Here is a 13,965-nt window from a genome sequence, read left to right as displayed (position 1 = left end):
GTGTTATAGTACTTTTTAGTTACATAGGAAGCACTATGTTGGTGTTAGACATGGCCACGTACAACAACAGAGTATCTGAACATAACGTTTAACAGAGCCGTCATTGGTTTCATACGGGTAAGCCCAAAAGGCTGCCAAAAGAGAACTGCCAGGAATATGATGTCGTTTGGGGCACACCAAGAACCGAAGGAGGTGCTGCGGCCTCTTCCCCACAAAAACAGAACGGATTTTCCAAGATGTGCCGGACGAGCAGAAATTGGTGGAAATTACATTGGTTAACAAGTATTAAAGAAGCCAGACGTAGGAGACTGAATAGAATGTAAAAGGCAGAGGAACCATCGGATGTGGTAGTGCGTAGGTCTTGCCTTCGTATCTTGTCTGGTCTACTTTGTTTCTGTCTTACACACAAACAGTACATGCCACTAACCTAGGCTTCGGATTATCTAGAAATGTGAACGACCCATTATCCTAATTAGCGCGATATTTCACCGGTTCCCGCTAGGAAATGTTCAAATGGCTCTGAGCACTCTGGGACTTAACTACTTAAACCTAAGTAACATAAGGACATCATACACATCCATGCCCGATGCAGGATTCGAACCTGCGACCGTAGCGGTCGAGCGGTTACAGACTGTAGCGCCTAGAACCACTCGGTCACACTGGCCGGCCTCTCGTAAGAGTTCGGGTCTGATGGGCACCATTACTGAAGAGATCTTGCGTGGTCCCTTTTTATTTACATACATATGGTGTCCGTTCTTTTGGACATGCCCAAAAGAACAGACGCCAAATACATAGATCGTTTAATATTTGAAGAAGTAGGAAACAGATTATATCAAACAGAAATTACCCTCAATCCGTGAATTACATTTCGCGATAAAATGCGTTCTTTAAATGATCATCATTCAATTAACTCGTTAAGCTTTACCTGCGGTTAAACTGACGTAATAACAGAGATGTAATGCACTGGCTGCGACGGAAACGATGAAACAAATCTCTTACACAATGTATGAAAGAGGTATTCGGAGCAGGAAATTTCCATTCTATCGGTTCCAGTGTTATTCGCGCAACCCGCAAAACCGCAAAATTTTGCCCGTTTTACCGGCTTCTGTTAAACCAATTAAAAGCAAACCAATTAAACAATACAGCGGTAGGCCGCCTTGCAGTTTCTCGTCAACGTTAAAACGGGAATGTCTGCTTTTGGAGAGAGTAATGAATGCGTGTTCACAGAGATAAAGCCGCGGGCTCGCTGCTGCGAACCAGATAATTGCGGCCAGATATGAGCGTGTATAATGACGAGTGGCGCTCCCAGTGTAATTGTTTACGGTTTTGTGGGCTGGCCGCGACACACGTTAACAAGCACAGAGCGTGCCGGCTGCCAGCTGCACAAACAAAGGACGTACGGTTTTCTACGCGCAACCGGTGGACTCGATTGCCATCAGTTATTTACAAATTTATTCTCTGTCCCCGCGTCCGCGTCTGGTCACTGACTTCATTTCGTCAGTGTCACTTGAAACTATTCAAATTAGCTGATCCTACTCGTGCGAAATTATTTTATTGTTATTTAATAATAAGATGGAGCTGCAAATAATAGCCGGCCGCGGTGGACGAGCGGCTCTAGGCGCTTCAGTCTGGAACCACGCGACCACTACGGTCGCAGGTTCCAATTCTGCGTCGGGCATGGATGTGTATGATGTCCTTAGGTAGGTTAGGTTTAAGTAGTTCTAAGTTCTAAGGGAGTGATGATCTCAGCTGTTAAGTCCCGTAGTGCTCAGAGCCATTTTGTTTGCAAATAATACACTTCTCTGTGATCGTTTAATGTTCACCGCTGCACATACCGTCTCATCGGTCATCATCCAAGTTACAATACAGTAATGAGTCAGAATGCTACGACCACCTGTTTAATTGCGTGTTGTTAGACTTTCCAAACGCCGCACAACAGAGATTCTGCTTGGCATGGAAACTACTCCTGAAGACTCCTCGAAACCCAGTCGGATGAGACTGCAAGTGTGCACTGTTCATTTTCATATGTCGCAAAAAGCACCCTTGGTCTTTAGCGTCATCTTACTTTCTAGTTTACATTCTGACTAGTGCACTGACGAAATAAAAAAGAAAAAGAAAGATAAAGCTAATAGTGAGATGAGGTCGAAAAATGCATTAGCAGTAAGAGGTGAGCAGTACTACAAAAGTAATCTGAAAGTCTACAGATGAATACCAAAAAGGGGAAACACACTTTCTAACGTGGAAGAAACGGAGTTTCTCATAGATGCCTCCTCCGTAAAAAAAGAAAAACTGCGTGATATTGAGCGATTACTTGGGAAACATTTTGCAGATGGAATCCTTGGTGTGTTACCGGAATATATTAGATCGTGTGTACGAGGAGGAGGAGCAAACCGTGCCATCAGATCCAAACTATGTTTTCTGTGTACCACAGGAAGGTGAATATAATCTGAGCACGTAAATACTGCGCAGCTTGTTATTAGCTAAAGGAAATATAAAAGAGCCTAAATTGAGGAGACTATGTTATTAAATGCTTTTGTTTACAACATTTTGAATAAAATGAACATTCTTAACTAAAATGGGCATATGGCTTTATTATAAGTTCCAAAACCCGATATTTTCACTGTTATTGGTTCCAAAAGGCGACAAATTCAATAATTAGTTCCAATACACGATATCCCCATATTTAAGGACCTTGTAACCGTAAAAAGCGTATAAGCACGACTAACGTTTTCAAAATGGATTTTCTCGAAAATAGTTGAGAGCTGCGTCTTTCTGTTGACATAGGCTGAAATCCTTGTCGAGCCCTGCACGCCTTTTCAGTGTGAATCAAGTCGGTGAGGGGAAGTTTGTACGGTCCCCTTGTTAGCTCTTCCCACAACAACGACAGCAGTTAACAATACTTTTGCACGTGAATGAGGTTTATTGCATTTTGTGTTGGATGTTTTGGTGGTCGTGTATTACATGCTTCTTCACTCTTGTGAAGCCCGCATCTCGTGGTCGTGCGGTAGCGTTCTCGCTTCCCACGCACGGGTTCCCGGGGTTCGATTCCCGGCGGGGTCAGGGATTTTCTCTGCCTCGTGATGGCTAGGTGTTGTGTGCTGTCCTTAGGTTAGTTAGGTTTAAGTAGTTCTAAGTTCTAGGGGACTGATGACAATAGATGTTAAGTCCCATAGTGGTCAGAGCTACTCTTGTGAAGGTACTTTCACAGAAGGAAAGATAAAAACCGAATCGATCAAACTTACTGGGCTACCCGAAATACTTCCTTGTATTTCAAGAAATTAAATATGCGCAGGACTTACAGTAAGTAATGAAACATTATTTTCAGGAAACAGGTTGTTCTTATTCAGGATTCCGAACACCATATATTCCCGATACTTCTGTCTACAAAACCATATTTTTCAACACAATCTCCGTTCGATTTGTTGGCCTTACGCCATCTTAGTGCGACGGCCTGTATGCCAGCTACTGGTTTACGTCGTAGCGAACGTCTTGTTGCATCAGTAGCCTGTCTATCATCCACGTGCCGATTCTCGCGGAGCTCATCCTTCAGTGGACGGAACTGATGGGAGTCGGAAGTTGCGAGATCTGGGCTGTAGAGTGGTTGAGGAAGAACATCCAATGAAGTTACGTGACCTCTCTCGGGTGCGCGGACTGGTCTGAGGTCTTGCGTTTTCATGGAGATGGATAAGTTCTTTTGCAGTTCCGGGTGACAAACACGCTGAAGTCTTTTCGTCCTAAGGGTGGAAGTCACAACTGTGTGCGGTGGTCTGGAGCACGAGAGACCGAACATGCTTGCACGGCCTTGTTGCTATAATGATAGACGTCTCGCGCAACGACTAACCGTGCTTTTATTCACTGCTAGGTCTCCATACACATTCTGTAACCTATGAATATCTCCGATGGTCTGGTTTTCCGCCAAAAGAATTCAGTGACTCGTCTCTGCTTGGAACGCACTTCCATTATACACGGATTTTTGAAGGGTATGAAGCGTCGCTAACTATTGAAACTTCGTGTAACTATACGGGCTGAAGCGGGAATATTCCATAACGTCCCACAACAAATTGTTGTGACCGTAAAAAATTTTAATTTCTATTCTTGCTTTTGAGACCATAATCAGAGTCCAGGCTTCATAGGCAAACATCCAGCCGACTTTAAGAAATACTCCACCAGGACGTAGGGACAAGATAAGTGACGGAGGCTGCCAAGTACGGTTTGTTGATACTGCCAGAGGAAGCAGCATGATTCAAACTTGTGCAATGGAAGACGCAAACACCAGGGCGATAATACAGCAAGGGAGAGCGTCAGTCATGTGCGGAAAAGACTCGTGTGCAACCAAATTAAGTTGTGTGCAGCTAGAAACGGAAGTGTCGTGTGGAGCCGAAGCCATTCTTGCGCAAGCCGACCAATTAGAAACGAGAGTGTCGTGTGGAACTGTAGGCATTCTTGTGCAAACCGATCACTTAGAAATGAAAGGGTCGTGTGAAACAAATTAACTCGTGTGCACCCAAGTACTTGAGAAACGAAATAAAAGGCCAAGCAGCGGAATAGCTAAAAGCAGAGATTCAGATGCAGATTCAGAGCCAGTGCCAGCATTTGGAGATTGCGCAGCGAGAAGTGTAAGTAGGCTGTTTACGTTTTTATATTGGTAACGCTATGTAGTGCTCTGTATGAAAATCACTGGCTGAGCTGTGTGCAATCTGTGGCTGGTTTGCATTGTTGTCTGCCATTGTAGTGTTGGGCAGCTGGATGTTAACAGCGCGTAGCGTTGCGCAGTTGGAGGTGAGCCGCCAGCAGTGGTGGATGTGGGAAGAGAGATGGAGGAGTTTTGAAATTTGTAAGAATGGATGTCATGAACTGCTATATATATATATATATATATATATATATATATATATATATATATATATATATATATATATATATATTATAATTTTTGATGACTATGAAGGTAAATACATTGTTTGTTCTCAATTCAAATCTTTCATTAGATAATTATGCCTATCAGTAGTTAGTGCCTTCTGTAGTTTGAATCTTTTATTTAGCTGGCAGTAGTGGCACTCGCTGTATTGCAGTAGTTCGAGTAACGAAGATTTTTGGTGCGGTAAGTGATTTGTGAAACGTATAGGTTAATGTTAGTCAGGGCCATTTTTTGTAGGGATTATTAAAAGTCAGACTGCGTTGCGCTAAAAAAATATTGTGTGTCAGTTTAAGCACGTTTCAGACGCCAGCGGGGCCGAGTAGGCATATAGCAGCCGATACAGCTGATAAATACTTCAGCTACGAGAAGACGGTGATAGCCTCTGGTGGACACTCAGGAACTGCAGGTCAAGTAGGATTTTTATAGTTTTATTGGAATAGTGTTGAACAGAGGCTGTCAGTCTTTGTCTCAATTACTTAGAGATATTTCAGTGCTACCGAAGGACAAGTGATTGCTTTGTACTTGTTTCTTATACTCGTATTTATCGGCAATTAGCTTTAAAGTAGCAAGTACGAATAAATAGACTGAATCTTACTAAGGGGTTTATGGCCCAACACCTCACATAAGTATATGTGAGAATAAACTTGATGGCAACTAACCAATCCTTTGCCGGCCGTGGTTTCCGTGCGGTTCTAGGTGCTTCAAACCAAGGATATTCTCTCCCTCTCATCTCTGATATAAAGGTTGACTGCAATTTATAACTAACCCATTGTCGTTAACGTCGCGATTGCGCTACGCAGTTCCCACTTATTTCATTCTGGTACAGTGAGGCTGTACCGGGACGCGACAAAACTTCGCATTTTTAGAACCGAAATTGGTCGAAAAAATATGTCATATTGCTTATCGAACGCTCCTCGTATTCTTGCTGTTTCCAGTTTCTTAAGAAGTTTGACTTAGTTTGATTAAGATCAGCTGTATTACTTCCTATATGCCGAAAAGCGAGTTTCGCACCTTCAATCCGTGCAGCACAGTTTTGCTGCCTGCTCTGGACACGCACAGCCGCAGAAGCACGACTCGTCTTCCGAGTATATCAGGCCGCCGCTCCTTTGTCTGCAGTTAATAGCTGCCGGCAGCCTGCATATCCAGAGGACACATGTCTGCGCAGATTTGATTTTGTCGCCCGCTGACCGTCCGGGATATCCATTTGCAGGCCCCGCCTTTTTGTCGCGACGTCGCCGCCGTCGAGATGATTGGCCGGCGCTGGCGGCTTGTCGCCTTTGTCCCGCTCTTAATTGGCTTTTCCTTCGCTTAATCTGGCCGGCTGTCCGTGGGCGCTGCTCCGTCCGAATTAGCCCGCGCGTTCTGCGGAGCAGTCCCTGGTGGTACGTCTCCCTGCCACATGTTAATTTGGTAATCAAGGCCGCCATCGGACGGCGAGAGGCCCCGGCGCGAGTGCGGCAGGTCCGGGAAGAAAGGAAAGGTCCCAGGGTTGCCCTCCCCCCCCCCCCCCCCTCCCCTCCCCTCCCTCGCCTTCGCCGCACTTCCCGGAGGGCCATCGCCGCGCCGAGGGACGGCCCCTGCCGAGACGTGCAGAAAATGTTGACACGAAACAGGAGCCGTCGAGTTAATTAAAGCGTTCGGGCCGATGCGCCCACCAGGCTCTCGCCAAGTGTTCATTTCCTGATAAGCCCCACAGAGCGGGGGCGCCTGAGTTTGGTTAAGAATGCAATATCTGAGGGGGGGATGTACTCGTGCTGCTACGAGGAGAACCGCCGGGGATTGTGTTTGCCTTGCTCGCCTGCGCCGCGGGACGTGAATCACCCGCGCTGCCGGGCCGGCCGCGCAGTGACAGCGGCCGACCACTTAGCAGTGACCGCTGTGGGGAATTGTCTCCGTGTACCCCGCGCTCTAAGGGGTGTTCTGTGTATGTAAGGGGAACATACTACCGTCGTCAAGACCTAACCGACGAGTGTGTAAACAAAAGTTCGTGCTGACGTACTGCAGATCTGTCAGATGACATGCTTCAACCCATTGACTTAGTAATAGTTTTCACCATTCTCGACCGTATATTTACAATTTAAATTTACTAAAATCAGCATATAAACACTTTTCTTAGAATCATACAATTTTTTGATAGGAATTCTTTGTAAAACTATTCTTACTATTTATAGAAGTGGTGAAAGATAATATTGTTTTAGAAACAATCCTTGTTGTGGTATACGTGAAAAAGTACAGGCATGTCTAAAGCCACCAGACATTATTCACTCTCGTACCGTGTGTCAGTTTTCTTCTTCCTTGAAAGGCACACTACACAATTTTTGGAGGGTGTTTCCTTGTTGGGATTGGGTGTTGTTGGGGGGAGAGGGGGGAGGGGAGAAGAGGGGACGAACCTAACAAAACCTGGAAACAATGGCTTATCATTGGCAAAATGTGGAAAGAAACTGAGTGTGTTATACACCACTAAACAGATCGATTTCTCCGCTTTCTAATTATATATAACATGCCATCCCATCTATTAAAAGAGAAGAAGAAAATCTAACAAGAAACTGTAGCTGCTCAGTCCGTCTCACACCCGGCGTGTTATAAATGATTTGAAATCCGCGGCCGTCTTTACGCCAGCTGTATAAGCCAATGGGTTAAAGAAGGGGAACAAATCATTTCGCCGCAAAACGGGCTACTCCTCAAATTTACTCAAAGTAAATATAAAAAAAAATCCTTTCTTTTAAGGAAAATGGTTCAAATGGCTCTCAGCGCTATGGGACTTAACAGCTGAGGTCATCAGTCCAGTAGAACTACTTATACCTAACTGACCTAAGGACATGACACACATCCGTGCCGTAGGCAAGATTCGAACCTCCGATCATAGCACTCGCGCGGTTCCGGACTGAAGCACCTAGAACCGCTTGGCCTCTTTTAAGGACACAAGATATTTATATAACCAGTTATACTGCTGTGAATGTTATTTTTAGTTGAACTGTAAGCCCATTTCGGCCCATTTCGGCATCAGGTTATCCGTAAGAGAACGTTTAAATTTTGGTACAGTCGTATTACATGTAAGTTACTTCTGAATATTATGGTTTTACATACGTTTTCTAGCATAGATTTCTTTGGTAAAAAGTATAGTTATGATATCGGTACATTAAATATACAATAGATCCCATTTCCCCCGCCCTAAAAAGAGTCTGAAACAGAAATCTGCTGGTAAACAGTTAGTTCCTGTAGCCATCGATTAACGTAGTTAAACTCATCGGGTTTCGACAAGTTCTTTGTTCTCGCTCGACTCACAACCGGAAATTATATTGCCTTGGATAACCTGAAACAGATGTGTGATTGAAACCGTAGAAAGATGACGAATACGCGGGACCCATATTAATCTTGCGATCACCGAACTGCTGAATATCAGCACAACCACAAAGCGAGGAGCACGTCCGGCGGAAGTCCGGACAAATGCGACGAACAGGAATCACGGTTACGAATGGTCGATAGGCTGATAGCACAGACTGCTGCCAGGAAGCGAATCCTCCACTGAAATCACAGTAAACCTGTTACACGAAATTGACAGCAAGATTAATGTATAGTCACACAGTTACATTTCGTCTAGATGTGTTTTATGGGAGTGATTAGCCACCTATACGAGAAATACAATTTCTCGTTCTTCTGCTGATTCATACCTTCGCTGGAAAAATGTTTTCAGGAAATTGTTGTATGTATCTTCCTCCATTTATCAGTGAGCCTAAATGCGTAGCATTTACCGTATCCCAGTCGGCTGCTGCTTTCGTACGGAGTAACAGGTTAATTAGACAGCAATGATAGAAACGATCTTTTGTGATCTCTACTTGCAGGAATTTTTTTATAAAATCCATCAAAACCTACATTAGGTGTCTAGACGGTTTTGTATCCAATTTATAACGAATTATAATCCAGAGTATTATCTGTTATACCAGTCATCCCACTAAAATTGTTCGCGTGGAAGACAAAACGTGGAACTGAACCTGCAGGAATAGTTGGGGTAGCATAGTAAAATGTTCTCAAGTCTTCTAACAAGTCAAGTGGTTATGCATTACAACCACGTCATTAAATTTAACAATTTGAAATGGTTGATAATGCCACGAAACAATGTATTCGTACATGATGAAAGAGTAAGTGAAACTTTTAACATTCAGTGTTTTACACTTTGCACCAGCCAAAATACAGGGTACGGCAGGGTTCATAGTAGGATATTAAAAAATACGCCATCAGGCAATAACTGTAATTTATTTATTACCCCTTATGTCAATTAATAGTTAAAGGAATTCCATTTACTATAGTGTAAGTCATTGTCCTTTGGGTGGATTACTTTTTTAATATGACTCCTGTCAAATGATCCCCCCTCTGCACAACACACTCATCTAGGCGGCGTTGGAAGCTTTCCATAAGTCGGTGTAACGTATTCCCTGGGACATTGCCGACAGCAGATCTGAAGCGATCGTCCATGAAGACGAATGCCTTGCTAATATGCTGCCGATATGGTTGCACTATCGGTCGGAGGATGGCATTCACGTATCGTACAGCCGTTTATGGCGCCTTCCTTGGTCACCAGCGGCGTTCGTCGACCCCACATATTGCCACCCCAAAACAGCAGGGAATCTCCACTTTACTGCATTCGCTGCGCTGTGTGTCTAAGGCATTCAGCCTGACCGGGTTGCCTCCAAACTCGTCTCCGACGATTGTCTGGGTGAAGGCATATGCGACACTCATCAGTGAAGAGAACCTGATGCCAATCCTGAGCGGTCCATTCGGAATGTTGCTGCGTCCTTCTGTATCGCACTGCATGGTGTCGTGGTTGCAAAGATGGACCTCGGCATCGATGTCGGGAGGGAATTTGAGCATCGTGCAGCCTATGGTGCACAGTTTGAGTCGTAACACGACGTCCTGTGGCTGCACGAAAAGCATTATTCAACATGGTGGCGTTGCTGTCAGGGTTCCTCCGAGCCACAGTCCATAGGAGGAGGTCATCCACTGCAGTAGTAGCCCTTGGGCGGCGTAAGCGAGGCCTGTCATCGACAGTCTGAACAACATCGCTTTGCTTCCCTCCGAGATGACTGGACACTTCCCTTGTAGAGAGCCCTTCCTGGCACAAAGTAACAATGCGGGAGCGTTCGAACCGCAGTATTGCCGTCTAGGGATGGTTGGACTATAGACAACACGAGTCGTGTCCTTCCTTCCTGGTGGAGTCCTTTCATCTCATGAGATTGCTCATGCATGGTTGTTTACATCTTCGGGCTGGTTTAGTGACATCTCTGAACAGTCAAAGGGTCTGTGATTGATACAAAATACACAGTTAGCGTCTGTCTGCAGGAGTTCTGGGAATCAAGGTGATGCTTAATTTTTTTATGTGTTTATATACCGCCAACCAGCACCAGATTCCCATAAGACTGACAACGGCGACCGAAGGCATTGTTTGGAGGCCAATGACAGATCTGAACATTACGCAGCTTGCGCAATTACATTGCCCGGATAATAACAGAAAAGAACAGTAGCAATAATCTCAGGGACGACGAAATAAAAGTTTAATAAAATAATAGCCGATTGAACACTAGCAGCGGTCGGCTGTCGCCAAAAACCAATTCGTCGGAAACTCTCCTTCGCTGCAGCCTGAAAAAGATCTAAAATGTAGCATAATAGTCTGATATATGGAATTAATGAAAAAGGAAAGTAGATTTTTAACTTAAACACGGCTATTGTAATTATATTAGCTTAACTATTTAATCAAAAGTTATAGATATGAGAGCGACTCTTACATTTAGCGAAACAGCCATCGAAAGCAAACGAGAGAGTATAAGAGCTCACAGTTCCTGCTTTTATATAATCCAGAAACAAACTATGGCGACTGCCTTCAACTTGTTTTGCAGTTTCGATACGTAAACATTTCTCTGGATTTCTTTAGCGGAACAGTAAAAAATAAATAAATTCCTTACATTAAATCGTGACCTTTTTTCCTTACTTTATAGATTTATTTGCATAGAAAGAAGTCGTTCTTAACTTATTTTAGCCTTAGTTAAACGATTGGGGCATATGTATTAACTATTCAAAAAGCAATATTTCAAAGTGTGACTGTGACAACTATCTTCAATTTATGTTTACGTAATTGCTCTCTCAGGATTGATTGTGCCCTTAAAGTGATAACTGTTATTCAGTTAGTGACGCAAAGGAACTGACGCAGATATCGGAGATCATTTCATTGTTTCATCCCCTATCGAAATTGCACTATTTACACTGACCGCTTGTTCAGAAGTCACCCAGAAAATAATAGAGTATTGACACTGTTAAGGAAATTGCCTCGCTCTACAGCTACCTAAGCCAGCTAAGCTAAATAGGGAACGGAACATGTTCTTTTCAATTGTAGAACAGTAATTCGGATTCTCGGTAACTGCAGCCGTATAATGGGACAGGAAAGGAAAGTGATGCGCTGAGTGTCTTTCAAATGTAGCAAAACCTAACCGAAACCGAATGTTATTCAACGACACTGCAGAGACATGTCATTCGGTACAATACAAGTGATAAGATCAAAGTGTCCCATGGAGAGAGACTGCAACAACGTTCCCTCCTCAGAGAACTTTTTCTTTAACGAGAAAGCTTCTTTGGACGAGGTCCAGTCGACAGGAAAACGGGGACGACCATTTAACGTCTTATCGATACATAAATCATTAGCAATGGAGCCAAAGTCGCATTGGGGATGGATGGGAAAAAATTCAGTTGAGGCCTTCTCAATAAGGCAGTCCCGGCACTAACTTCAATAGATGTAGAGAAGCGCTGGAGACCTGTATCTGGAAGCGACTCCAGACTCATATTAATAGCATTTAGTCGACAGCATACGGACGAAGAGGTGTTAAACACTTTTGTTACTGCGGAGTATTAAAATTATCTTCACGCTGTATCGGCTTTTGTTTGAAATTGGAGAATTACTTCTTTTGTATTGCTAGTTCAGGAAACAATTCAAATTCATTTTTGGATTTTCTTGTTATTAAAATAGGGATATATGTTATATTGTTTGAAGCATCAGCCGCACTTCGTTGAAAATTAATGCCTCTTGAATGCTATAGTAAGTCGGAAAATGCAAAGATGCGTATAACGAGTCTCCAACAAATTTATCAGTACAGTTGGGGAGGTTACTATGAATGCGCCTCCTAAGGAAAATTTGTAATAAAAAACCTCGAATGTTACAATAAGTATTTTACTTTCTGTGCAACTTGAACCTTATCTTTCACATTTCACTATAGTAAATACAAGTCAAAAACTCAGCGTTAGTGAAATATGTGAAAAATAAAAATCATAAAAACATGTCCATACATTTCATTTTTTTACTGTAGGAGATTTTATGTCCTCTGAAACCGAATAACGTGCATTCGAAACCAAAGTGGCTAAAAGTAGAAATATGGCCTACAAAAATAAGATGAACCACATTTGACTGATCATCAAAACACTTACATCCTATCAGAAAAGATGTAATGAAAACTGTTACTTAAATTTTATTCATAGTGGTCTACTTAGGCCTAAGTTTAGACAACCTTTGTAAGGATTGTGTCGGAACTGTCCACTGCATTGATTAACTATTACATTGAGTATCGAAAACAATACAGGCGACTTAAGGATATTCTTTGCATTCTGAAAGATTGGAAATAAATAAACACTCAGATATCGATAGTAGCAATCTGAGGGCGAAACATGGGGTTGCGATTCTAAACATTGTTAAGACGAGTCAGTAGCGTGGGTCGAGAGATCGGAGACAGAAGACTGTCGTGCTGCCCTCACGTCGGTTATTGTGGATCTTACCACACTCACTGCCTGATTTCATTTAGATGGCTTAATTACGCTTGAAGATGAAATTAAAGGTAAACAGGCGGTTCAATACCAGTGAGAAGCGTAAAGCGCAACTGCAAGGTTAGGCTCGTCATTGTTAGTCCGAGTTTGTAATAATCCCATCTTTTGCTTGTCAGTTAAAGAAAACTCCTTACCCTCTGAATAAAAATAATTATGCTCCATAGCTAAGTCATAAAGGCGCCGTGGTTATTAATTGTTGATGTAACTTTGAAATTGAAATAATTTGTTAATCTGGCAAATATTTATAATTATAATGTCATTGACAGGCATTTCTCCATTATTAATACTTGTCAAATTATTATTGGTTATGATGATTTTTGAAGTTTTTAAATAGACTTAATTTATGGAAACCCCTCTCAAAAGTTATTTAGTAGTTAACAGGATCCAACTAAACTCCTTTTCATTAAATTCATTCTTAGAAACAATAACCTTTACCTGGTGCTGCTACATGCTGCTGCGAATTGCTGTAAACTACTTGGAAAAAGGCGGTCATCTCAAGAGGTGACTGAAAATCTTAGGATCAAATGAGACACACTGATACAATACAACATCTCGTGTTCTCTAATCCAGTTGCACGAGCCAGATTCTGTTATCACTTGTAAATTCTTGTTCAAAAACGCAGTCAAATAGCTTATGTATTCATAATTACAAGTTCATTTGTTCCTGTAGCTTTTCATATTCAAATATGCAGTCAGACACCTTATCTAAATGTTAGTTTTAAGTTTTTCATGCAACGATCTTTTGATGGCTTAAATGACAGTGAAACTTACACTCACACAACACGCACACAGTGATATGCAGGTTAGATTCCGATTGCTGATAGCTCAGGTTGCTTATTGAGCCCATTTTCACAGACAGACATAGGCTATATTTGTTGTAGATAAGTCATGTATTTATTGCAGGTACGTTACACTCAATAAAGGCAACCCGCACTGCAGAACTGAACTATACCTAGTCTCCGTCCACAGCACGTAGATTTAGACTGTGAATATGACAAAATGGTGTAACTGATCGTACTTTCCAATGAGGGCTGCACAAATGTAATCATTGTTACCATGTCAGTACGACTTTCAGTCACTAATATTAGTCAGTAGTTAGTTACAAGAAAATAGTCAAATCCTAACTTTTTTCTCTGTTGCTTCGTGTCTTCGAGGAACAATTCACGACTAAGATGGTGAATCTTTGGC

This window comes from Schistocerca gregaria, chromosome 1 (genome assembly GCF_023897955.1).
Source record: "Schistocerca gregaria isolate iqSchGreg1 chromosome 1, iqSchGreg1.2, whole genome shotgun sequence".
NCBI classification, from domain to species: Eukaryota; Metazoa; Arthropoda; class Insecta; order Orthoptera; family Acrididae; genus Schistocerca; species Schistocerca gregaria.
Note: the sequence above shows the minus strand (reverse complement) of the source record.